The sequence below is a fragment of the Canis lupus genome, chromosome 4, assembly GCF_048164855.1.
Source record: "Canis lupus baileyi chromosome 4, mCanLup2.hap1, whole genome shotgun sequence".
Classification (NCBI taxonomy): Eukaryota; Metazoa; Chordata; class Mammalia; order Carnivora; family Canidae; genus Canis; species Canis lupus.
Window position 1 is genome coordinate 66,946,625 of NC_132841.1, and position 7,862 is coordinate 66,954,486.

Genomic DNA, 7,862 nt, shown 5'->3' on the forward strand with positions numbered 1-7,862 from the left:
TGAATGACTCTAGGATCTCAAAGTTCCTCCGTTCTGCTCTGAAATTCGCAAATGCACGTGTACCTAAATTCATGTCTTGCAAAATTCAGTGCAGTAGGAGCTTTTTTTGTGGTAAAACTCTTGGTTGCAGATGGGTTTCTTGTTCAGATTCAGTTCCACTCTGGTTCTCTTCAAGGAGAATGTTAAGAAACAGAAATGGAAATTTTCTCAGATAAAGCAAAGGCTAAAATTTTCTAGTGTGTCACAGAAGAACTATTTTGTTGAGGTTGTTTTCTTTTTAGTACAACTTAAAGAAAAGCCCAAAGGACTCTGCATACATGTTTTAAGGATAACACCTCTGATTATATTAATTTTGTATTTTATTTTCTTTATTAAAATTTTGTGGTAAACTATATTTAAGCAAGGTTTTCTCATAGCCTAGTTATTCACCAAAATACCAAAACTAAAACTTGCCAAATGACTACTCTTCTTTCAAATAATCAAAATGTTTCTGGCTTCAACTAAGGAACCATATAAAAAATACACCGTAGCACAAATAGATCAGAGTCTCATTATTAATACCACAACAAGCTCTAAAATCCTATGTTACCTTTCCCCAAAAACCCATGTTACCTCATTTTACTTATCCATATCATGTGTTAGTTTGATATGTCACCCCTACAAAAGAATTTAAGTCATAATTACTCTAGTTTGTACCTTTCAGATTTCGTTCAAATTTGCAGTCTTTTGCCCTATATCACACCTTTTTCACCTTATTCCTCCAGTTATTTTGCTTCTTGGTAATGTGATATTTATCTTTCACTTACAAAAACACCACTCAGAATACTACATAATATGTAGATGTATCTTTGAAATATCCAGTATTTTTTTTTCTGCTAGTAATATTGCAAGGGTGTTTCTGGTCTCTAAATAGCCCTAATAACATCACTTAGATGATTACAGGTGAGTTTGCTGGAAGAGCACCACTATAAAATAGGAGCATAAAATAACTCTATGAGTATTTTCAAAATTACACAGCTAGAATTACCTATATGCATTAACATATTAACAGGTGCTTGTATTTCTTGATTTTAGCTTTTAGAGGTAGATGGTTTTTTAATTATATCTGATTATAATATTTCCTATCTATTTCAAATCCTAGTATTTTCAAAAGGAAAAATAAAATCATATTTATAGCATATACATGCAAAGAACTAATGTATAAAATACACCTGAGAATGTGCATCTTGTAAAACGATCTAGTTGTTGAATGAAATTCAATAAAATAACGAATTCTTCTACCACCCTTGAGTAAATGGAAGCTCATATACATGCTTGAGCATTGAATATTTACTATCATATGAATTGAAGAAAAGCAGCCGGTGCTTTCAAGTAGAGCACAAAAGTCATGTTTTGAAAGTGGATGAAATCCCATCTTGTCTTTGAGCTGTCATTTAAGCCCTTAGACTTTGCCCATATATTCTATTCGCTCTCCTTGTTCTCAACCTGTGTTACCTGATTCCCAGTTCAGTTATTTCCACCTTTTGTTCACAAGTATTTCCTCTTAACAATACACCATTCAGAAAAAGGTATGTCTTTGAATTGTCAACTAGTACTTTGTTCTGACAAAAGATAACACTCTAGTGTTTCAAGACTATATGTTAGAAATCTTGAAACTAACACCATTTGTTGACTATTAGAAATGAGTTTATTTGACAAGTGGTACTTTAGAAAGTACAGTCAATAACACTGAAAAACAAAATCCTACATTCCAAAATGTGTAAATATTTAGCATAGGTTAATATGATATAACTCTAAGGAATCTAACAGGATTATTCTCAGGTCTGATTTCAACATGCGTTTGTTATGACATATTCATTATATAGCAAGGCCTCTGTTTCCTAGACACAAAGAGTCAAAAGATTGGAGCAAATTTAAGTAATTGAAGGAAAAACTGAATGGTCATAATTTCCTTGTGTTGGTGTAGATCAAATATACAAAACAAAATCTCAATTGCCTAGAATCTGGAAGAAATATAATTGAACCAAAAAAAGAGAAGTAAATTAGAAAAATTACACTGTACTTTTTTCAAGCATCTATGTAGCCTCTTTCTGATGCATTGCTAGAATAATAATGAAAAAAATATATATACCTATAAAAAATCAAAATCTAGGGAAAATTTTAGAATATTAAAATCATTTAATATGCTAAATCCACCAATGCATTTAATATCTTATAACTTATATTTAAAATAATATATTTGAATATACTATTGAATATAATTTTAGAGATAATAAATTAATTTACAATTTGTTAAAATATTTTAAAGTAGATACTACACATTATAAAAATTATAATTTATTACATTTGATTTGAAACTTTTAAATGACAATAACCTTAGTATTGCTTAAAACAATTGGGAATAGATTGTTTTGATTCATTAATTATCATACATATTTTCATTTCTTGATATTTTAGATTTAAATTGGTAAGCTGTCTGTAATTAGAATTTTTAGCTACTGGTTGATCAAAAGTGCTAAAGTCAAACATGCTTACTACCTTTTTGATTCTAATACTTTTCTTTTTTTTGTTTTTACAAAAATAAACCTCATCATGAAAAGAGATTATCATATGAACAATGAACTAGTACAGTACCTTCCAGGTAATATTATTTTAAATATTTTACACATCTTTCCAGAGATATTTAGACATATGCATATATGAATCGTATCTGTATATTATTTTTATTAAAGATTTTTATTTATTTATTCATGAGAGACACAGAGAGAAAGGCAGAGACATAGGCAGAGGGAGAAGCAGGCTCCCTGCAGGAAACCCGCTGCAGGACTGATCCCAGAACCCCAGGATCACGACCTGAGCCAAAGGCAGATGCTCAACCACCGAGGCACCCAGGTGTCCTTGTATATTATTTTTTAACAAGTGGTAGCAAACTGTACACACTGTTGTATAACTCCCTTTATTACTTAACAGTACTTCTCAGAGATTTCAGAGAAGATCTCAACAGGTAACAACAGATAAAGGGCTTCTTTATTACTGTTTTATGGCTGCATCCAATTTTATCATATGGGTGCATTACAATTCATATCACATCAATTCACATCAGTCCACTACTGCTAAGTACTTAATTCATCATCTCTTCCTACTGGCAAACAGCGCTACGTAAATATTCTTGAATAAATGTCTCCTCCCACATAGGTAATTATATCTATAGAATAAGCTAGCAAGTGGAGTTTCTGGAAAAAGGACAGGATATTGCACATTTGTAAATTTGATAAAAAATCTGCCAATGTCCCTCCATACAAGCTGCCCCAATTACATTCCCATTCACTGCGTAGAAGTGCAGTGTGGAGAACACTGCACACACTCTTCCAACGCAGTGTGCTATCAAAGTGTTATCTTTGCCAGTGTGATGATTGAAAATTGGTATCTCACTACAATTTCATTTTCCATTTCTCTTACTCCAAGTAAGAATGAGAGTCTTTCAATATGTTGAATGATGCATTTTTAAAGAAACAATCTGAGGTACAATTTCGTAAATTGGTTACCAACAATTTGATACTATCAATTTACTGAATCTAATACCATTCCCATTACTACAGTTGTTTCTGCCAAAGGCCAGCTCCACTTGTGCACAGTGTCTCTCTTCCAAGTGCTCAGGGCACTGCTCTAGCAATGCTCCCCTCTCCAGCACCACAGTGGGTCGTTACCATTTAAATACAGGCACCCTACATTCCCTCTTAAAAACAAAACAAAATCAAAATCTTCCCAAAATTTCCTTCTGAGCTTTATAGTCAGTCTTGCTTCCTCAACACTCCAAAGAAATAACCTAGACTAATGACCTCTAGGTTGCTAGTGACTAATGACCTCTAGGTTGCTAAAGAAAATGGGTATTTCCCAAAGTCATCTGATTTCCCAAGTCATCTGATCTGACCTAACAGCAGTATCTGAAATTCTTGATCACACTCTCCTTCTTGAAATACTTTTCACTTGGCTTCCAGGACATCATTTTTGGGTTTTCCTCCTACCTCACTGGCAATGCCTTCTGTCTCTTTGCCAATTTCTGCTCATCTCCCCCACGTGCAAATGCTTGATATTAGAGCATGACAGGGCTCAAAACTTAGACCTTTTTTCTGTCTGTGCTCATGCCCTAGTGATCTCATCCAGTTTCTTTCTTTATATACCAACTGTATTCTAATGCCACCACAACTATATTTCCAGCATAAATATGTGCCCTGAACTACAGACTTTATAAACAGTCTACTGCCTACTGGACATCTTGCCATAGGTTGCTAATAGGAATCTATAAATGCTCCAAACAGAATTCCTGATTTTCATCTCCCCCAAAATCTATTCTGATCATATTCTTCCCTGTTTCAGTAAATTGCAAATTCATTTTTCCAGCTGTTCAAGCCAAAAACCTTGAAGTCTTCCTAAACTCCTTTCTTTCTCTCACATCCCATATTCAATATATTAGAATATCTTGTTGGTTTTAATATTCAGAATGCAAACACTTTTTATTGCCTCTAGCTCTGTCATGCTGGTATAGCCAGCCTCATCTCTCATGTGGATTATTGCTATATCCTCTCAACTGGCTTTCATCTCTGTCCTATAACATAAAATCTCAACAACTAGCCAGAGTGCTCTTTCTAAAATATGAGTCAGGTTAAGTCAATTCTTTTTTAAAATTCCCCCAATACTGAGGTAACTGGGTGGCTCAGTCAGTTAAGCCTCTGCCTTCAGCTCAGGTCAGGATCTCAGAGTTCTGGGATGGAGCCCAACGTCAGACTCCCTGCTCAACAGGGAGTCCGCTTCTCCCTCTCCCTCTGCCTCTTCTTTCTGCTAATGTGCTCTCTCACATGCTCTCTTTCTCTCTCTCTCAAATAAATAAATAAAGTATTTTTTTTAAATCTTCCACAATCTTACCATCTCACTAAAAGTAAAACACAAAGTTATATAAAACACAAGATGCTACATGGTCTGGCATACCTCCATTTCTGAACTTTTTTCCCATTTGGCTCTCCTTTTTATTTTGCCCAGTCAATACTGGACTGAAGCTCTCTGCTACTCCTGGAGCACACCAAGCATTCTCCTACTTCATGCTCACATACCTGATGTTCTCTTTCCATGGAACACTCTCTTTCCAGAGTGCCATAAGCCTTGTTTTCTCCTTTCCTTCAGATACCTACTCAACTCTCACCTTATTAGAGAAGGTTTCTCTAATCAATTGTGTAAAATGACAATCTCCATCTCCTGCCTGGCATTCCAAAAAGGAAAAAGGACATTCACTGGTGGCATAGCCAAAAGGATTTCCAAAACTTCTGTGATTGTTTCTCCCCAGTCCAAACTCATCAAGATGCTCTTCTTATCAAGATGCTTAACTTGGGGGGTGCCTGGGTGGCTCAGTCGGTCAAGTGTCCACCTTTGGCTCAGGTCATGACCTCAGGGTCCTGGTATCAAGCCCCACATTGGGCTCCCTGCTCAATGGGGAGCTTGCTTCTCCCTCTGCCTCTGCTTGCTACTCCCCCTGCTTATGCGCACTCTCTGTCAAATTAGATAGATAGATAGATGATAGATAGATAGATAGATAGATAGATAGATAGATAGATAGATAGATGATAGATAGATAGATGATAGATAGAATCCTTTTAAAAAATGCTTAACTTGGGTATGTTTTAGTTTCCTCATCTATAAAATGTGGTACAATAGTACCTACCTCAGAAAAGCATTATGAGAGTCACATAAGATAACTTATGTAAAAATATTTAACACAATTCTTGACACAAAATAAGTAATTAATATTAGCTATTTCTATCTTCATTATCATTGATTTTATTTCTAACACTACCACCAATTAAAATCAGGTCCTCCTTACACCATGAATATTATCATAGCATTATTCTAACTGATCTTTCCAATATTTCTCCATTCAAATAAAACAAAATCGCCCTCCATAAAATATCCACATTTCTCAAAAACCTTCAGCTACTCTTAATTGTCTATAGAATAAGATCAAAGTTCCTCAGCCTGGCATTCAACACCCTGCACAACAGGCCTTATGAGGACTTATCTCCATAACTAATTCCCCACTGCTTTGCATCAAGTCAATGGATGAACTTGGCTATCAGAGTATCTCACACACACTCCAACCTGAGCCCTTTGCAAGTATCATTCCCTCTATCTAGAATTTTTCTTCTCCTTTGAGTACGTGAAAGCTCTAGCTATGTTCAGATATTTCCCATGGCTTTACTGAATTTTTTTCATCTTGAAATATTGTATTTCAATATATTCCATGTATTGCCTATTCCAAAACTATCTAATAGTAATATAATGCAAACCACATGGGTAATATTAAATTTACCAGCAACAGCATTACAAAACTTTAAAAAAAACAGATGAAATTAAATAATATATTTGATATATGTAAAATATTATATGTAAAATATTATCATTTCAATGTATAATTAATGTAAAAGAATTACTAGTGAGATATTCTACATTCTTTTTTGTATTGTTTCCAAAATCCAGTGAATATTTTACATATATAATACATCTCAATTCAGACACTAAGTTTTCATAGGAAATAATTGCTCTATATTGGGCTTTATGGAACATACAGTCAAAATGTAAATTGACAGCTTTTTTCAGGAAGCCAGGAAGATGGCGGACATTCAGACTGACCATGCCTACCGAAAGTAGCCAACTATCACTCAAAATAAAAAGAAGGTCCTGCTTGGAGAAACTGGCAAGGAGAAGCTCCCATGATACTACAAAAAGATTGTCCTGGACTTCAAGACACCCAAAGAGACCACTGAAGGTACCTCTATTGACGAGAAATGTCTTTTTATTGGTAATGTCTTCATCTGGGGTGGGTTGTGTCTGTTGTGGTGACCAAGATGACGATGCAAAGGACCACCGTCCTCCACTGAGAGTACATCCTCAAGTACCACCACTTTGAGAAACACAAGAACATGTCCGTGCACCTGTCCCCATGCATCAGGGATGGCCAGATTGACAACGTTGTCACAGTAGGCAAGTGCCAGCTCTTGAGCAAGACATGTTCATAAAGTCACAAAGGCCACTGACACCAACAAACAATTCCAGATATTCTGAGACTACACATCTGCCCACACTCCTGAAGAAAATAAAGCTATTTTCCCAGGACAAAAAAAAGTAAATGACACACCTGAGTTGTTCCAAACATTCATAAAGGTTTTTTTATTAACTTAATACATATCAGTTTTTAAATTTAAAATAATTAAAATTAAATAAAATTTAAAATTCAGTTCCTCATTTACACTTACCATATTTCAGTTGCTCAGCAGCCACCTCGGGCTAGTCACTACAGTATTGGACATCAAAGACTTATACGTTTCATTAGACTATTAACTAAGTACTGTATCTTGTGTCACTACCCTGTGTATGATTTACCATGGCAATGAAAATTATCTCACTGATCGCCAATTTTCTGCCTCCTATAGACTACCTACCATTAGTGATAGCTAACTCAAATGAATGTTTTAGATGTAAAGTCCTATATGGTCCATTATTTCCTTCTTTGAGCCACTGAAATTCCAAATATATATGTATATATACATTTGTGTGAATGCGTGCATCAAAGAGAGAATTCATTTTCCCCCATAATAGTCCTTAACCTCTCAGTGCATCTCCATTGGTCTGAATAACTAAAAATTAATTAGAAAAATTAAAAATAATCTGCTATTCCATTTGATCTTGCCAAAGACATCAATCAAGCAAAAGCTGACTTGAGCAGATGGATTTACTACTAATTCTTTCTGACCACCAATAGATCTTTCTCATTTCCTAAAGATATAAACTCTAGTCTTCAGACAACAAGGATGGGA

At 34.9% G+C, this 7,862-nt stretch overlaps 1 pseudogene; it reads left to right on the top strand.

Annotated features, from left to right (window-relative positions):
* The first annotated feature begins 6,657 nt into the window (after positions 1-6,657).
* Positions 6,658-7,110, top strand: LOC140631610 (small ribosomal subunit protein uS17-like; annotated as a pseudogene).
* Positions 7,111-7,862: the final 752 nt, after the last annotated feature.